The sequence below is a fragment of the Pantherophis guttatus genome, chromosome 2 (genome assembly GCF_059756535.1).
Source record: "Pantherophis guttatus breed Tessera chromosome 2, ASM5975653v1, whole genome shotgun sequence".
Taxonomy (NCBI): Eukaryota; Metazoa; Chordata; class Lepidosauria; order Squamata; family Colubridae; genus Pantherophis; species Pantherophis guttatus.
This window is the reverse complement of record NC_142064.1, coordinates 8,502,501-8,521,767: the sequence shown is the minus strand read 5'-3', so window position 1 is coordinate 8,521,767 and position 19,267 is coordinate 8,502,501. Positions and strand designations below refer to the sequence as shown.

At 44.8% G+C, this 19,267-nt stretch overlaps 1 long non-coding RNA gene across 1 annotated transcript; it reads right to left on the bottom strand.

Moving 5' to 3' along the window:
* Positions 1 to 614: 614 nt before the first annotated feature.
* On the bottom strand, positions 615 to 9,048 carry LOC148115024 (uncharacterized). The gene is made up of 2 exons (XR_015731870.1): positions 8,208 to 9,048; positions 615 to 3,439 (listed from the first exon to the last, which is right to left on the bottom strand). It is a non-coding gene; the product is annotated as an uncharacterized LOC148115024 (long non-coding RNA).
* Positions 9,049 to 19,267: the final 10,219 nt, after the last annotated feature.

Genomic DNA, 19,267 nt, shown 5'->3' with positions numbered 1-19,267 from the left:
ATCTGCAGCCAAGTTACTACTCTGCAATTGCATTGTAGTCTCCTGGCTAAATGGATAAATAATGGACTAATGAAACAAAGTCATATTGTCATATTATTCATGAACTGGCAGAGACATGGTAACAAGATCAGCCAATGAATAGGCATAGCAACTAAGTCAGCCAATTGGGAGCTGAGACAGACTGGAGCCAGGGCGTGTCTTAGTCTGCAGCTTCTGAGTCTGTGCTAAGAATCAAAACTGAAACCAGCATGTACTTGTCCGCTCTGCTGAAATGAAACTAACTGTTCTCTCCTGCCTTGTGTTCTGCCTGTAACTTCTACTAGGTTGAAAGAATCAGCTATTGGTATTGTAAATACTTCGTCTGTTATTATGTATATAAAGAAGTTAATGAATCCAGCTGAATCAGTTATTTGTGTGTGCTTCTGGATTTGATTTTTGCAAGAAACTCTGATACATATGCCAACAATAATAATCATTGTGCCTTGAATGTGTATTAAATACAGAGAAACATTTTGACTCTAGGATGGATATAGCAGCAAGGATAACATTATGGCTCTTTCCAATCAACCTTCTTGGCACTGACACTGAGTTAAAGAAATGAACAAGGCAAGGAATATCTGGCAATCCATACAATCTTTAATTCGATAGAGCGTACCAATATGGCAAACAATAATTCATTGTCACAACTCGTTAAACTTGTAGACTATACAGGTAGTCCTCGACTTACAACCACAACTGAGCCCAAAATTTCTGTTGCTAAGCGAGACAGTCGTTAAATGAATTTTGCCCCATTTCACAACCTTTCTTGCCACAATTGTTAAGCAAATCACTGCAGTTGCTAAGTGAGAAATGAGGCTGTTAAACAAATTTGTCTTCTTCATTGACTTTGCTTGTCAGAAGGTTGCAAAACAAGACACTGTAACTGTCATAAATAGGAACCAGTTGCCAGTGTCTGAATTTTGATCATGTGACCGTAGGGATGCTGCAGCGGTCATAAGCATGAAAAACGATCAAAAGTCATTTTTTTCAGTGCCGTTGTCACTTCAAACAGTTACTAAACGAACTATTGATTAAGTGAAAACTTTCTTATTTAATGACCTTGTAAACTGCCGAGACCTCCTTTGACAGCGATATGGGTGGCAGATAAATTTAACAAATAAATAAATATTAAATAAAATATTCATTTAGACATAAATAAGATGAAACTGAGTGGGTGTTTTGTTTTGTGTTGTGTGTTTTGTTTTGTTTTGTTTTGTTTTGTTTTGTGTTGTGTTGTGTTGTGTTGTGTTGTGTTGTGTTGTTTCGTTTCGTTTCGTTTCGTTTCCATTTCGTTTCTGTTCCATTTCATTTCATTTCATTTCATTTTGTTTTCATCCTGGTTCAACTCATTAATCTTCTGCAGGCTCTCACCCGCTATTTTCCTACTTCTGAAAAAAGCTGTCTCCAAGGAGCTTTTTCAAGAGGCAGCTGGACTTCCTTTGTTTTTGTCTCTTGAAGACATTTCTCTTCTCATCCAAGAAGCTTCTTCAGTTCTGACTGAATGGTGGAGAATGGAAGGGTTTATACTCCTGGCAGCCATCAAGGAAAAACAAAGGAAGTCCAGTTACCTCTTGAAAAAAGCATCTTTAGGACAACCTTGACCTGGATGATTGAGAATAGCAATAGACTTATATACCTTTTCACAGCCCTCTCTAAGTCAGCCTATGGCCCCCAACAATCTGGGTCCTCATTTTACTGACCTCGGAAAGATGGAAGGTTGAGTCAACCTGGAGCTGGTCAGGCCACTGCACCATCACAACTAGGAAGGAAGGAAGGAAGGAAGGAAGGAAGGAAGGAAGGAAGGAAGGAAGGAAGGAAGGAAGGAAGGAAAGGGAGGAATAGCAACAGCACTTAGACTTATATAGCACTTCACAGTGCTTTATAGCCTGCTCTAATCCAGTCAGGATTGAACTCCAGACAGTGGGCAGAGTTGGCCTGCTGTACTGCATTCTAGCCATTGTGCCACCATGGCAAGGAAGGAAGGAAGGAAGGAGGGAGGGAGGGAGGGATGAAAATAAGAAAAGAATAGCAATAGCACTTAGACTTATATACCGCTTCACAGAGCTTTACAGTCCTCTAAGCGGTTTACAGAGTCCGCCTCTTGCCCCCAACAATCTAGGTCCTCATTTTATCGACCTCGGAAGGATGGAAGGCTGAGTCAACCTTGAACCAGTGAGACTCGAACTGCTGGCAATCAGCAGAATTAGCCTGCAACACTGCATTGTAACCACTGCGCCACCACAGCTCCATAGTATGGCATTTGGTGAGGCTCCCCGACTGTGCATTTAATTGTGACAATTTGGGGTTATTTTCACCAGTTTGCAATATGATATCCTGCATTTATCGCTGTGTAGCAAAGGGTGCCACAGGTTTTGCAAACGGGTGATGATATGCATCGTTTAAATAAATCCATTGGGAGATGGGGTTTAGACAATTCTGGACAAATGGCTGGGAATACCGTATATCAGTGGGCACCCATTTTCAATGCTAGAATCTGTGCATATAGTCCTTACTCAGTGACGGTTATTGGGACTAATATTTTCAACACCGAGAAGTATGGTTGCGAAATCTCCATTTCCGGCAGTCCTCGATTACCATCATTCAGCAAATCACTACAGCAGGGGTGTCCAACTCACAGCCCCATGGGCCAGATGCGTCAAGAAAGAGCCTTGGTACAGGGGTTTAAGGCACCCTGTTATTAAGCTTATTAAGACCAGCTGCCTGCAATTACTGCAGGGTTCGAATCTCGCCAAGGCTCAAGGTTGACTCAGCCTTCCATCCTTTCTAAGGTAGGTAAATTGAGGACCCAGTTGTGGGGGCAATAAGCTGACTTTGTATAAATATATACAAAAAGGATGAAGGCTATTGCTGAGCACATTGTAAGCCGCCCTGAGTCTTCGGAGAAGGGCGGCATATAAATCAAATTAAAAAAAATAAAAAAAATAAAAAAAAAGTGTTGGCCCCACCCTCGCCCGGTTTAGCAAAGGGGAAAAAAAGTCCTGATACATCACATGACAATGCCGTGACGATGCGGGTTTGACACCCCTGCACTGCAGGGCGTTAAGCGAAGACCTCCTGCGACTTTTAATTTCCTGCTGGCTTCCCCATTGCTTTTGCTGGCAAGGCGGATTGCAAATTGCCATCACGTGACCGCAGGACACTTCGAGAGTCAGAAATGCAGGCTGGTTGCCAAGGGCACCGATCACAATCACGGATCCCTGGGGATGCTGCAACGGTCGGGAACTTGAGGACAGGACGTAAGTACCACTCGGCATCATTGAAAGTTCAAGCGGTCACTGAATGAGGGGTCGTTAACGGAGGACGACCTTATTTCATTGGTGTCTGTTGGTCAAATTTAGCAGCACAGTGAGAGGATGGTGACCTCCGTGGCTGTAATTACCTGCAGCAAGAAGAAAAGGAGGAATGATTTCAAGGTGCTTTCATGGACATCCAAATCCAGGCTTTTCTGTTGACCACAATTTGTATAAATCAGTAATGAGGAATAACTGAAGGGGATGACATTTTGGCAAATACTGGAAACCGCTCCCTGCTTTGGGTGGGACAGCTTCTGATTGCTTTGAATATATTCCCAACAGAATGTACACTTTTCCCACCTTCCTTCCTTCCTTCCTTCCTTCCTTCCTTCCTTCCTTCCTTCCTTCCTTCCTTCCTTCCTTCCTTCCTTCCTTCCTCCCTCCCTTCCCTCCCTCCCTCCCTTCCCTTCCCTTCCCTTCCCTTCCCTTTCCTCCCTTCCCTCCTCCTTCCCATTTGATCTTCCTTCCTTCCTCCCTCCCTCCCTCCCTTTCCTTTCCTCCCTTCCCTCCTCCCTCCCATTTGATCTTCCTTCCTTCCTCCCTCCCTCCCTCCCTTCTTCCCTCCTTCCTTCCCTTCCTTCCCTCCTCCCTCCCATTTGATCTTCCTTCCTCCCTCCCTCCCTCCCTCCCTCCCTCCCTTCTTCCCTCCTTCCTTCCCTTCCTTCCCTCCTCCCTCCCATTTGATCTTCCTTCCTTCCTCCCTCCCTCCCTCCTTTCCTTCTTCCCTCCTCCCTTTCCTCCCTCCCTCCTTCCTTTCTTCCCTCCCTCTCTTCCTGCCTCCTTATTCCTTCCTTCCTTCCTCCCTCCCTCCCTCCTTCCTTCCCTTCCCTTCCCTTCCCTTCCCTTCCCTTTCCTTTCCTTTCCTTTCCTCCCTTCCCTCCTCCCTCCCATTTGATCTTCCTTCCTCCCTCCCTCCCTCCCTCCCTCCCTTCCCTTTCCTCCCTTCCCTTTCCTCCCTTCCCTCCTCCCTCCCATTTGATCTTCCTTCCTTCCTCCCTCCCTCCCTCCCTTCTTCCCTCCTTCCTTCCCTTCCTTCCCTCCTCCCTCCCATTTGATCTTCCTTCCTTCCTCCCTCCCTCCCTCCTTTCCTTCTTCCCTCCTCCCTTTCCTCCCTCCCTCCTTCCTTTATTCCCTCCCTCTCTTCCTGCCTCCTTATTCCTTCCTTCCTCCCTCCCTCCCTCCCTCCCTCCCTTCCCTTCCCTTCCCTTCCCTTCCCTTTCCTTTCCTTTCCTTTCCTCCCTTCCCTCCTCCCTCCCATTTGATCTTCCTTCCTTCCTCCCTCCCTCCCTCCCTTCCCTTTCCTCCCTTCCCTTTCCTCCCTTCCCTCCTCCCTCCCATTTGATCTTCCTTCCTTCCTTCCTTCCTTCCTTCCTTCCTTCCTTCCTTCCTTCCTTCCTTCCTTCCTTCCTTCCTCCCTTCCTCCCTCCCCCTCCTTCCCTCCCTCTTTTCCTGCCTCCCTATTCCTTCCTTCCTTTGCTTTCCTTCCTTCCCTCCTCCCTCCCATTTGATCTTCCTTCCTTCCTTCCTCCCTCCCTCCTTTCCTTCTTCTCCCTTTCCTCCCTCCCTCCCTCCTTTCTTCCCTCCCTCTCTTCCTGCCTCCTTATTCCTTCCTTCCTTCCTTCCTTCCTTCCTTCCTTCCTTCCTTCCTTCCTTCCTTCCCATTTGATCTTCCTCTCTCTCTCCCTCCCTCCCTTCCCTCCTTCCCTAGGAACTCATCAAATTCTAAACTGGCAGGAACACCCAACACCCCAAAAGACAAGCTCAGGATCCAAAAAAGATCTTGATAGACTTGAACAATGGGCCCTAGCCAAGAAGATGAAATTTAATTAGGAGAAAAGCAAAGTTTTATACCTGGGCAGAAAAAAATATATCCAAAGGTACAAATACAAATTAGGTGAAACCTGACTTCAAAAACAGAAACTGTGAGAGGGACCTTGGAATCTTAAACCAGATCCAGCCGTGTGCGGCAGCAGCCAAAAAAGCCAACACAATCCTTGGTTGTATAAACAGAGGCACAGAATCAAAATCACGGGAAGTCTTAAGACCGCTTTATAAAGCTTTAGTAAGGCCACACCTGGAATACGGCATCCAGTTTTGGTCACCACGTTACAAAAAAGATGTTGAGACTTTGGAAAAAGTTCAGAGAAGAGCAACTAAGATCATCAAAGGCCTGGAGGCTAAAACATATGAAGAACAGCTGCAGGATTTGGGTTTGGCTAGTCTAGAAGAAGAACTAAGAAGGACATGATAGCAGTATTCCAGTATTTGAAGGGCTGCCCCAAAGAAGAGGGGGGTCAAATTATTCTCCGAAGCACCAGAGGGCAGGACAAGAAACAATGGTTGGAAACTAATCAAAGAGAGAAGCAACCTGGAATTGAGGAGAAATTTCCTAACCGTGAAGACAATTAATCAGTGGAACAGCTTTGCCTCCAGATATTGTTTTTAAGACAATGTCACTTTTCACTCATCTGAAATGGTATAGATTCTCCTGCTTGAGTTGGAGGCTGGACCAGAAGACTCCAAGGTCCCTTCCAGCTCTATCCTGATTATTATTATTACTAACCAAACTGTTGAAAGTTGAGGAATAAAGGTAAAGGTAAAAGTTCCCCTCGCACACATGTGCTAGTCATTCCCGATTCTAGGGGGCGGTGCTCATCTCCGTTTCTAAGCCGAAGAGCCAGCGCTGTCCGAAGACGTCTCCGTGGTCATGTGGCCGGCATGACTAAATGCCAAAGGCACACGGAACGCTGTTACCTTCCCACCAAAGGTGGTCCCTATTTTTCTACTTGCATTTTTTACGTGCTTTCGAACTGCTAGGTTGGCAGAAGCTGGGACAAGTCACGGGAGCTCACCCTGTTACGCGGCACTAGGGATTCGAACCGCTGAACTGCCAACCTTTCGATCGACAAGCTCAGCATCTTAGCCACTGAGCCACTGCATCCCTAGTTGAGGAGCACCTGTACATCATTTTCCCTAACAAGCTTTTTTAGAGCAACATTCCAAATACATTTTGTATGCAACTATCCCTCATGTATAACCACTCCACCAAGCAATGTTGCCCGAATAGGCGTCTTTCCTAATATAATTGCCGAAAGCACATTGCTGTTTTCTTATACACTGCTCAAAAAAATAAAGGGAACACAAGCAGAAGACATCCGAGATCTGAATGAATGAAATAGCCTTATTAAATACTTTGTTCGTTACATACAGTAGTTTATACGCTGCTCAAACAACTAAAGGGAACACAAAACTACTGTATGTATGTAAGGAACAAAGTATTTAATAAGGCTATTTCATTCATTCAGATCTCGGATGTCTTCTGCTTGTGTTCCCTTTATTTTTTTGAGCAGTATACTTTGCAACATCCCCAAATATTTGCTATTCCAACGTCCAAGCCCGCCAATATTTTAAGAAAGATATATTATGATTTCATTCTGGGGTTCAGATGATCACCAGTGCTTACTCCTAGCCACATCACTAGGAGCCTTCTCTACGCACACAAAAAATGTTTCCACAGTGGAAAATTGGTTTAATGCCAAGAAACTTGCGCAATTCCCCTTAATCTTATCAACCTAATATATTGTGGACTTCATGAACAAAATTAATCTTGTTTGGTTACGTTTCTTTCTCTTTCTTTCTTTGTCTTGCTCTACGAGTGTGTGCACCTTATTTTTCTAGCAAACACACTACTGTTTGCTGGCCATGTTTTATGTGCCTGGGAAAATAAAACACAGCTGAAAAAAGTTCCGTAGCTTCTCCCTGTTTCTAAATCAAAGGCCTTCCTTTTTATAAAGATAGCCCAGCCCTCTGAAGTTCCCTAGGGCGCCACTAAAGTTAGCAAGAATAACTTTCTCCCCTCTTGTTTTTAAGGTATGGGTTGGAGGGAAGGAATAAGGATCAATTAAGTCTTGTACCTGGTACCTTATGAATCCCCGAAAGCCATTCTTCTCTCTTCCTCCCTCCCTCCCTCCCTCCCTCTCCTCTGAGAGTTTTCCTTCCTTCCTTCCTTCCTTCCTTCCTTCCTTCCTTCCTTCCTTCTGTCTCTGTACTTTCTTTTTTTCTTTTCCTCCCTTCCTTCTTCCCTCCCTTCCTCCCTTCCTTTTCTCCTCCCTCCTTCCCTCCTTCCCTTCCTTCCCTTCCTTCCCCTTGTCTCCTTTTCTCCCTCCCTCCTTTCCTCTCTCCCTTCTTTCCTTTCTTTCCTCCTTTCCTCCTTTGTCTCTTTCCCTTGTCCCTCCCTCCCTCCTTTCTTTCTTTCCTTCCTTCCCTCCCTCTTTCTTCTTTCCTCCTTTCCCTCCTTCCCCTTTCTACTCCCTTCCTTCCTTCCTTCCTTCCTTCCTTCCTTCCTTCCTTCCTTCCTTCCTTTCTCCCTCCCTCCCTTCTTCCCTCCCTCACGGAGTTTCCCTTCCTTCCTTCCTTCCTTCCTTCCTTCCTTCCTTCCTTCCTTCCTTCTTTCCTTCCTCCCTCCCTCCCTCCCTCCCTCCCTCATGGAGTTTCCCTTCCTCCCTCCCTCCCTCATGGAGTCTTCCTTCCTTCCTTCCTTCCTTCCTTCCTTCCTTCCTTCCTTCCTTCCTTCTTTCCTTCCTCCCTCCCTCCCTCCCTCCCTCATGGAGTTTCCCTTCCTCCCTCCCTCCCTCCCTCCCTCATGGAGTCTTCCTTCCTTCCTTCCTTCCTTCCTTCCTTCCTTCCTTCCTTCCTTCCTTCCTTCCTTCCTTCCTTCCTGGTGCTATAAGGAATTTAAAAAGGCACCACATCCTTCCTTCTGTCCTGCCTGAACCAATAAATTCAGCGAAAACATGTAACAAGGAATGAACCCTTCCCCTCCTCCACTTAAGCCCCCAAGGTGGGATAACCAACCTGAGAAATGCAACCGGTTTTCCCTTGTAGCCCTTGGCGTCCCCTTCACCCATCTCCACCGCTCTCACAGTCATTACTGCACTCGAAGGTTGCACTGGAGAGAAGCGGACGGACAGCTCATGAGCAACTCCGACTGGATCACGAATCTGTCTTCCGATGCGTGATTGGACCTCAGTTTTCTAATGCTGGGCAGGTGCTTCTTCATCAGCAGCTGAAACAATTTTTTCTGGTGTTTATTGGGGCATCCTTTGGCCTTCGACCCCTTGTCTGAGGAGATCTCCAAGCTTCTCGAGGGGTTCCAAGCTTGAGAGACTGATGGAAGAGTCTTTTGGGGCACGAAGAGTTGGAACTCCGTAGACTCGTACTCAAAGAATAACGATTCTTTCCTATGGACTTTGGGACATTCTCCCAATGTCAGGAACCCGTAGGGAGTCATGATTTTGGTGAGATGAGGCAAAGACAACGCAGCTTGTGTCACAGGATCTGAATGCGCTCCTAACTCCAGAGAAGAAAAACCGACGTCTCTTTCGTACCTAATACCTTCATTGTGAAAATCTTTTCTTAGGCTGATCTCAGGTGAGCTTCTAACGCGTCTTGGTCTTCTAATCACTTCTCCAGACGGTCTACTTCTTGGAGATGTTTCTTGAACGCCTTCTCCTGTCTCAGCAGGCTGAAATGCGGAGTGATCCACCTCCAAGGAAGGTATGAAGAATTTGGGGATGCGATCAGGCGTTAAAATGATGCTGAAAATATCTCGGTTTTTCGACCGACTCGCTTCAAGGGAATCTGTCTGTTTGCTTCTGGATGTTTTCCAAGTCAACATGCTTTGGAAAGTCCCTTTCAGCGAGAGCTCAGATGCTGCAGAAAACATCACTTGGAATTTAGCCACTGTCTTACCTTCTCTTTCCACCTTTTTAAAAGGTGCACCACTCCTTGGTGATTGAAAGTCAAAAACGTATGGAAAATACCTGCTTTTATAAAGCACAGTGAGCCACGTCATCTGCCATTGGCATGGCAACCAAAGATAAGAAAGTTTTCTATGATTCTACTTATAGTCTCACGTCTGATCCATGCGGCATTGCTGGCATTTAGATGTCTGGACGCGTTTCTGATTGTTACTAAACCAACATTAGTCTCTGCTCTTCGGTTACCTAGGAGAGGGTTTTAGAAGTCTTTCCGAAAACATCTTAAGTCCAAGAGCTCGGTTTGCACTTAACATAATTAACAGAATAACAGAGTTGGAAGGGACCTTGGAGGTCTTCTAATCCAACCCCCTGTATAAGCAGGAAATCCTACACCATTTCAGACAAATGGTTATCCAATCTCTTCTTAAAGACCTCCAGTGATGGAGCACTCACAACTTCTGAAGGCAAGCCGATCCGCTGGTTAATTGTTCTCACTTTCAGGAAATTTCTCCTTAATTCAACGTTGTGCTTCTTTTTGTTAAGCTTCTTGTCCTTCCTTCAAGTGTTCTGGAGAATAGGTTAAGCCCTGCTTCTTTGCGGCAACCCCTTAAATGTTAGAACGTTTCTATAATGTCTCCTCTAGTCCTTCTTTGCATTAAACTAGACATACCCAGTTCCTGCAACCGTTCTTCATATGTTGTAGCCTCCAGTCCCCTAATCATCTTTGTTGCTCTTCTCTGCACTCTTTCTTGAGACTCAACATCTTTCACGCACTCCAGAATGAACTGGGATATGAAACCAGCGACAAATTTTAGGCTAATGCCATGTTCAAACTGAGGATGCTACTTATAACTGTTATGTTTCTGGACTTGCCTTTCCAATTTTGTCTAGAGACGATGGACAATGTAACTCAAGATATCTACCACCACTCACCTACTACTAATTGCGTATTTAGAATCTTAGTAACAATAGCAATAGATTGATATACCACTTCACAGTGCTTCACAGCCCTCTCTAAGCAGCATATTGCACCCAACAACCTGAGTCCTCATTTTACCAACCTCGGAAGGATGGAAGGCTGAGTCAATCTTGAGCCGGTCAGGATCGAACTCCAGGCAGTGGGCAGAATTAGCCTGCAATACTGCATTCTAACCATTGTGTCACCCAGGCAACTAATAGCAACAGCACTTAGACATATACCACAGTGCTTCACGGCCCTCTCTAAGTAGTTTACAGAGTCAACATCTTGCCCCCAACAATCCGGGTCCTCATTTTACTGACCTTGGAAGGACTGAAGGCTGAGTCAACCTTGAGCAAGTTAGGATCACACTGTTGGCAGTTGGCAGAAGTAGCTTGCAATACTGCATTCTAACTAATATGCCATTGTGGCTCTTAATGCATTAAACTGGGTGTGTTTTAATAGTCTACCTGGAATATCCTTAGAAAAACTCTGATTTATTATTAAAAGTACATTAAGATGGGAACGTTTGTTCATGCAAGCACCAGAAGGTAAACTTCACTCAACATTATCAACTAGTCTTCTTATATATTTGTCAGACATGTTCCTTAGATACGGATTCAGGGAGTCCTCAACTTACGACCACAATGAAGCCCAGCATTTCTGTTGCTCAGTGAGACAGCCCAATTTATGACCCCTTTCTTGCCACAAGTGTTAAGTGGATCGCTGCAGTTGTCCAGGTAGTAACATGGTTGTTAAGTGAATCCGGCTTCCCCATTGATTTTTCTTGTCAGAAGGTCGCAGAAGGGGATCACGTGACCCCAGGTCACTGCAGCCGTCATAAATATGAGTCAGTTGCCAAGCCTTCGAATTTTAATCACGTGACCACGGGGATGCTGCAATGGTCGTAAGTATGAAAACCGGTCATAAGACACTTTTTCCAGTAAAAAAAGAAGTTTTAGTAACTTTGAACGGTCCCTAAATGATCTGCTGTATTTCAAGGACTATCTGTACTAAAGATTTATATTCACATAACTCAGGATACGTGAAGATTATGGGCTGCTTTGAAAGGCGATTTAGATTTCTGTGTTTCTATAACATCTGCCAATAGAAGAGAATATTTTTGTAGTTCAGGGTTGAAATGAAGGGCCCTTGAAGCTCTCTGAACTTGGTTGTTTCCAGGCAGACAAGTGGTGGGTTGCCCCCGGTTCACACCGGTTCTATAGAACCGGTAGTAAAACCGGCGGGAGGCTCCGCCCACCGACCCCGATGTCATCAAAACGCTTCTGCACATGCGCAGAAGAGTGTGCATGCGTGCGAGCAAAGCAAGCACAGGGGCGCGACCCCACTGCGAACCGGTAGTAAAGGTAAGTAGAACCCAACCCTGAGGCAGACATTTCATTACCCAATTAGGTAACATCATCAGTGCTAGTAAGAAGTAGGGTTCGAAAGCCCCACCCTCTTCTAGTCCTGATGATGTTACTTAGTTGGGTAATTAAATGTCTGCAAGAAAACAACCAGGTTCCGTGAACACTGAAAATGCCAAAATGGTGGGACTTTGATGACGTGGTTGTGAATTCTATCTTGATTATTTTAACCCTGTCAGCCTCATGCATGCCACTGTCTTCAATCTATTTGTAATGCACAATACAATTTAACATTTGCTTCATCTGATTTGGGTTTTTCAGATAACCGCACAATATCGTCTGTATGCAAACTGTTGTGGCCTGTCGGCCGCCAGCCCTTCCAGCAGCCGAATCAGAGGAGGAGGAGGAGGCATGGGAGTCAGGGCCAGCATCAAGACAACATGAGACCTCTGAGGGGGAAGAGGGAATGGAACTGGCAGAGAGAGAGAGAGAGAGAGGCGGAGGCTGTCCATCAGCCCTCAGATGGAGAGTCAACAGCCCCCAGGTCTGGAAGTGGCTGATGAGGAGAAGGAGGAACAGCTGGGTCCAGTGCCTGATATGCGAATGCACAGAAGGCAGAGGAGAGGAGAGGAGAGGAGAGGAGAGGAGAGGAGAGGAGAGGAGAGCAATGGAAATCCAGGGGCTGATCCTTGGGAAGGAAGTGCCACCACTATTAGCGAAGCCCCACCCCAGCTCTGGAGATAAAAGGCAGGAGGCGGAAATGAATAGATGTGGCAGACAATTATTCATCTCCAGGACGGACTTGTTAGCCTGCATTGAGAGAGAAACTTTTTGCTGGGGCTTCTGGGGCTCCTAATAAAGGAATCTTTGAGTTAACTTCAGAGGGTTTGTCGTGTTTGGGGAGCTCAGTCAGAATACAAATACATTCATAATCAAAATCCCTAAACATCGTACCTCTAATACCCCTGCAACTATTCTTTACGTATTTTCTGTAAATGTATTTCATATCCAAGGGGACATCGCCAGTGGTGGGATTCAAAAATTTTTTACTACTGGTTCTGTGGGCGTGGCTTGGTGAGCGTGGCATGTCTTGTTGGGCATGTCTTGTTGGGCACGGCAGGGGAAGGATACTGTAAAATCTCCATTCCCACCCTACTTCAGGGTAAGGATATTGTAAAATCTCTCTCTCTCTCTCTCTTTTTTAGAGTTTTTATTGAATAAACAAGATTATTACAATTCAACGTTTTCGGTTTGGCTACGTGCAGTTATGCTATGTACATTATGTAAATAGTATTGAATAAAATTTATATAATTTAAAATTTAAATATTTAGTATTTATACGTTATTACATTGTCAGTTATAGTAGATCTTATTACTTTATCTATGTAAATTGCATCAATAGTTTGATACCGTTTCTCTTAATTCAAGTTAACATTTACATTTATTTCCCAGCCACCTATACCACCTTTCCCATACCGTGTAAAATTCCGAATCCTCGTTCTCATTTAATATATAAGTTAGCCTGCACATTTCAGTGCATTCTAATATTTTAGTAATTATCTGTTCTTCTGTTGGGCCTCCTTTCTCTTTCCATTGTTTTGCATACACTAATCTGGCGGCAGTAATGAGGTGTATTATTAAGTATTTCTTCTTTTTCCCATATGCCCTTCTTAGTACTCCCAGGAGATAGATACTGTAAAATCTCCATTCCCTCTCCAATCCAGGGGAAGATTACTGCAAAATCCCCATTTACCTCCGATCAGTTGGGACTCGGGAGGCAGAGAACAGATGGGGGTGGAGCCAGTCAGAGGTGGTATTTACCAGTTCACCGAACTACTCAAAATTTCCACTACCAGTTCTCCAGAACTGGTCAGAACCTGCTGAAACCCACCTCTGGACATCGCACGCTATTTAAGTAGAGTTGTTCTTCAAGTTCCCCATTTATTTTCATTCCTGCTTTACTTTCCTTATGTACTTCTCTTATCACTTTTGGGAACCAACCTTCCGCTCCATATCTGCTCAAACATACCATAAATCAAATCTATTCATTTTATCACATGCTTTCTGTAAATCAACAAATGTGCAATAAACTCTTAGACGCATTCATCATTTATTCAGTCAGCGCCGGAATCGTGGTTGGCTAGAAAAAGAAATGTTGTGCAAGCTTATACAATTCCATTTTAGAGTGTAAACATTTTCTTGGCATTTTAATGTCCAATGAATCAATCGAATGATGGATTTTAAATGCTAAAATAAAATATTTTAGATTCCAGGAGATCACAGCCTGCAAATATTGCTTAGATAATCAATCACTTGGAATTGTACAAACAGGAAAACTTGCCCAACATCTAAGAAACACACATGGAAGCACCTTCCAGTAGAAATAATGTTTCATTTTGTCTACAGCTTGGTGGGTTTTATAGTGAACCTGGGCTGTGTTGCCACATTTTCAAGGAGCCGTAAACATGTCTTTGGAGGCTTAGCTGCAACTGAAATTTGAGCAAAGAATTAGATAAAGTCCTGAGACAGCACTTTGTAACTAAAGCTCCATTTAAAAAGGTAAAGGTTTCACCTGTCTAGTTATGCCTGACTCTAGGGGTGTTGGAATTTATTTTTGGAATATATTTCTAATGCAACAACTACAGTAGTATTCAGCCAGTAGATGGCAGTGTTTACAAGTGTCTATGGTGTATACTCTCTGCTCTTTTGTTCTAAGTAGAATTTCCTGTTTCCTGTTACAGTAAAACAGTTGAGCAGTAAAGCACATGGTGACTGTACTCTTTGTTTGCTCTGTGATACTTTATATTATAGGAAGAAAAATCTGGTCCAGTTCCAAGCCTGGAAAAAAATCACTGGAAATAAAATGGAAGCTAGCTGGTTGGAAAGAAAGTCTCGGTTTATTTGGGTACCAGAAACTTCAGTGACAACAACATATTTCTGGGGTGGCTGGCCAAATGGCTGGGTGACTGGATGGATTTTTATAGGGTTTTGGGGTTTGGTGATTGAGATGCTCCAGGGGGGTTGTGCAATGTAGGGAGCCTTCTGTCTTTTACTATTTCAATGTTGGTGGGTTAATCCTATTATGTCCTAAAGGTCCTGTCCTGTCCTTGGAGCTGAGTGGGGGAATGCAAATTCTTAATTCCATAAGGTCCAGTGGGAGCTGTGGCTGAAGGCGTTTTGTTTGTGAATAGATTGGCCCAGTCTTTCTTAATAGACATAAAATATCCATCTCTAAAGACTTCAGGTTTTTGCCGGAGACTGTTAGGGCTGCTTTCTGCCTTTATTAAGACTTTTCTCCATTTCTCCTTTGGGGAAATATAATATTCTGCCCAGAGGTGGTATTCACTTACCTTCGCTACTGGTTCGCAAATGTGAGTGCACGCCAGAGGTGGGTTTCAGCAGGTTCTGATCAATTCTGGAGAACCGGTAGCGGAAATTTTGAGTAGTTCGGAGAACCGGTAGTAAAAATTCTGACTGGCCCCACCCCTATCTATTCTCTTCCTCCCAAGTCCCAGCTGATCAGGAGGAAATGGGGATTTTGCAGTAACCTTTCCCTGGATTGGGGAGGGAATAGAGATTTTACAGTATCCTTTCCCTGGAGTGGGGAGGGAATGGAGATTTTACAGTATCCTTCCCCTACCACGCCCACCAAACCATGTCACGTTCCCCAATCCACGCCCACAGAACCGGTAGTAAAAATGTTTGAAACCTACCACTGGCGCACGTGCCCTTCTGCACTTGTGCAGAGCATCAAAAACAGGACATGATGACATCAAGGCGGGTGGGCGGCGCCTCCCACAGCTGCCACTACCGGTTCGCATGAACCGGTTAGAACTGGCTGAATACCACTACTGATTCTGCCTCTTTTAATATCCCCCCCCCAAATATTTCATTCTCTATGATGGGACTGGGCTTCCCAACCATGAAACCTCCACATGCTTCAGCCTCATATTGATTATTTGATAAGACCAGAAACTTGCTAATCTTGCAACCTTACAAATATGGGGCTACACCAGGAAGATAGTTTCGCAGTTCCATTTTGTGTCCCCCGTCTTCTTGGTAGCAGATAAGAAACCTTCTCCAACTCCACGTGTAGCCATACCAGTTCTAATTTGATCCCCTTTTGTTTTGTTCAAAAAAGAGGAAAGAAAGACACAGACACATATTTTAGAACTATTTTTCTAAGGCAGCGGCCCTTCTTCCCCTTAAACATCTTCACGTTTTTTGTTTGTTTATATATCAATCATTTTAACCACCCGTCTCTCCCTCACAGAGGAGCTCTGAGTGGTATACAATTTCAATCAATACAACGAAACATTAAAAACCTGAATAAGATTAAAATTTGAAAATGTAAAACAACATTATAAAATTGCAAAAAAAATGGAAAGCTCCAAGATAGGAGAGGAGGGGACTAAGAGTTGCTAATAGCAATAGCATTTAGACTTATATACCGCTTCACAGTGTTTTACATCCCTCTCTAAGCAGCTTACAGAGTCAACCTATTGTCCCCAACAATCTGGATCCTCATTTTATCGGAAGAATGGAAGGCTGAGTCAACCTTGAGCCTCTCAGGTTTGAACTCCAGACAGTGGGCAGAGTTGGCCTGCAGTACTGCATTCTAGCCACTGCGCCACCATGGCAAGGAAGGAAGAAGGAAGGAAGGGGAGAGAGAGGGAGGGAGGGAATAAGGAAAGAATAGCAATAGCACTTAGGCTTATATACTGCTTCACAGAGCTTTACAGCCTTCTAAGCAGTTTACAGAGTCAGCCTATTGTCCCCCAACAATCTGGGTCCTCATTTTACCGACCTCAGAAAGATGGAAGGCTAAGTCAATCTTGAGCCTGGTGAGATTCAAACTGCCAAATTGCAGGTAGCCAGCAGTCAGCAGAAGTAGCCTGCAGTACTAGAGCCAACCAGCCTCATGGCTATGGGGGCCTTTGTATCCCCCTCGCAAGGCTACACAGCTTTAAGGTTCAATCAGTGTTTTTAGAGATGCATGGAACATCTCCAGATCTTCTGGTTGGCTCTTCAGAGCTTGAATGCTCCATATTGCTAAGCCTTTTGCACACATTGGTGTTTACGATCTAGTATTTGACCAGCTGTCTTAAGGATGGCATGCAGCCTTGTCGCAAAATCGGGGTTGAATCGTAGTGACAGTTCATCATGGACCATCTGGAGAAAGCAGAGAAATAGATATAGAGGCAGAAAGCAAAGCAATCAAAGAAATATGTCATAGGATATTTTCTGGGTTGAGGAAGACATATGCCAGATGCCCCTTTAGATGACAGACAGACAGAAAGACAGGCAGACAGACAGACAGATGGAATAACAATGTTGGAAGGGTCTTTGGAGATCTTCTAGTCCAACTCTCTGCTCGAGTAGGAGACCTTATACAATTCCATTCAATCTCTTCTTAAAAGCCTCCAGTGATGGACCCACAACTTCTGAAGGCAAGCTGTTCCAGTGGTTAATTGTCCTCACTGTTAGGAAGTTTCTCCTTAGTTCTAGGTTGCTTCTCTGTTTGGTTAGTTTCCATCCATTGTTTCTTGTCAGGTGCTTTGGACAATAGGTTGACCCCCTCTTTTTTATGGCAGCCGCTCAAATATTGGAACACTGCTCTCATGTCATCTCTGGTCCTTGTTTTCATTAGACTAGACCTACCCAATTCCAGCAACTGTTCTTCATATGTTTTAGCCTCCAGTCCCCTCATCATCTTTGTTGCTGTTCTCTGCACTCTTTCTAGAGTCTCAACATTTTTGTTATATTTTGGTGCCCAAAACTGGATGCAGTATTCCAAGTGTGGTCTAACCAAGACCTTATAAAGCTGTGCTAATACTTTACATTTCATCACATTCACTTCAGTTCACATCAGCTTAAACTTCAGAGCAGGGGTTCTTAATATTTTTATGCCAAGGGTACCTTTTGAGAGTATAACCAGGCTGAAACTGAGGGAGAGGTCAAATGAGTCATCAGTTTGGAATCCCTTCATGCCAGCAGGTTCTGACCAGTTCTGGAGAACCGGTAGTGGAAATTTTGAGTAGTTCAGAGAACCGGTAGTAAAAATTCTGACTGGCCCTGTCCCCATCTATTCTCTACCTCCCAAGTCCAAGCTGATTGGGAGGAAATGGGGATTTTGCAGTATCCTTCCCCCAGAGTGGGGTGGGAATGGAAATTTTACAGTATCCTCCCCCTGCCACGCCCACCAAGCCACACCCACCAAGCCATGCCATGCCACGCCCACTAAGCCACACCCACAGAACTGGTAGTAAAAATTTTTGAAACCCACCACTGCTTCATGCCCACAAGAGGTCTAAATTCAGACCACATTGTATTCCATTGACTCTTATTCTACCGCCACTTTGCCTTGACCTTTAACAGAATAACGGAGTTGGAAGGGACCTTGGAGGTCTTCTAGTCCAACCCCCTGCTCAAGCAGGTGACCCTATACCATTTCAAACAAATGGCCGTCCCATCTCTTCTTAAAAACCTCCAGTGATGAAGCACCCACAACTTGCCCTAATCAATGTACACTTTAGAGTGAGGTTCTTTAGAAATTCGGATTCTTGAGGTGAGCTAGCATGGACTAAATTTTGTATTCATTTTAACAGTCCTGTTTTCTTGTGCCTGACACAACTGGCCCAAAGTTACCCAGTCAGCTTCCATGCCTAAAGCAGGACTAGAACTCACAAGCAATAAGTTTACTTCACATTCACCATGTTGACTTAACAACTGTGAAAAACAGGTCCTAAAATTGACATGGGCAGATAGGGTGTGCTCAGTGGTGGGAGTCAGCCGGTTCGGGCCGGAGGCCTCCTAGGTCCAAAACGGGGAGCCAGGGGGGATATGCAACACGCCCCCCCTCCCCTGCAGCCCGTTTTCACTCCCAGGAGGCTTCAGGGAGGCCTACTAGGCCCAAAACGGGGAGCCGGGGGGGATATGCAGCACACACCCCCTCCCCTGCAGCCCGTTTTCACTCCCAGGAGGCTTCAGGGAGGCCTACTAGGCCCAAAACGGGGAGCCGGGGGGGATATGCAGCACACACCCCTCCCCTGCAGCCCGTTTTCACTCCCAGGAGGCTTCAGGGAGGCCTACTAGGCCCAAAACGGGGCACAGGGAATGCATCCCCCTCACGGGCCATTTTTGCTCCCAGCGGGGTGCAAGAGGCCAAGTGCTGCCTGTCACACACCCTGGCCACGCCCACCATGACCACGCCCACCCAGCTGGTCATTAGGGCAGAGAATCGGTTATTAAATTATTTGAATCCCACCACTGGGCCTGCTTAATGATCTTTGTGGCTTATGAGCATAATTGCGGGTTCGGTTACAGTCGTCGTTTGTTCTTACTGTAGTACAAAACTCGCGATGTTCTTTTGGGATCTCTTAAATAGCCAGCAGGGAAGAACCGTTTTTTTTTAACAGAATATTCTGAATTTTTCTACCTTTTTTCTCATGCTGAACGCATTCAATCCAGACTATATAAGGTCGAGAATTGTTCGGCTGTTCAATTCACAACCCATCTCCTTCTCGAGAAAGGCTTGAAAGGCAGAAATATTAGCTTAAAACCCCCAGGATAATTCTAGGCAGCCCTGAAGTGTTTTCATCTTCCAATAAAACAAACCACTTTTCAAATGAACGGGAATGAAGAGTCAGCTATTCAGTATGAAATTGCAAAACAATAATAAAAAAAGAAGAAGTTCCACTTATTCAATAAGTGGTATCGAAGCTCTTCTTGGCTTTTTCTTTCCAGCTTGTGAGCTGAGGAAAGCCAATTTTATAGAAGATAATGAAGAATTCAGAAGAAACAAAATAAAAATAAATGTCGTATAGTACG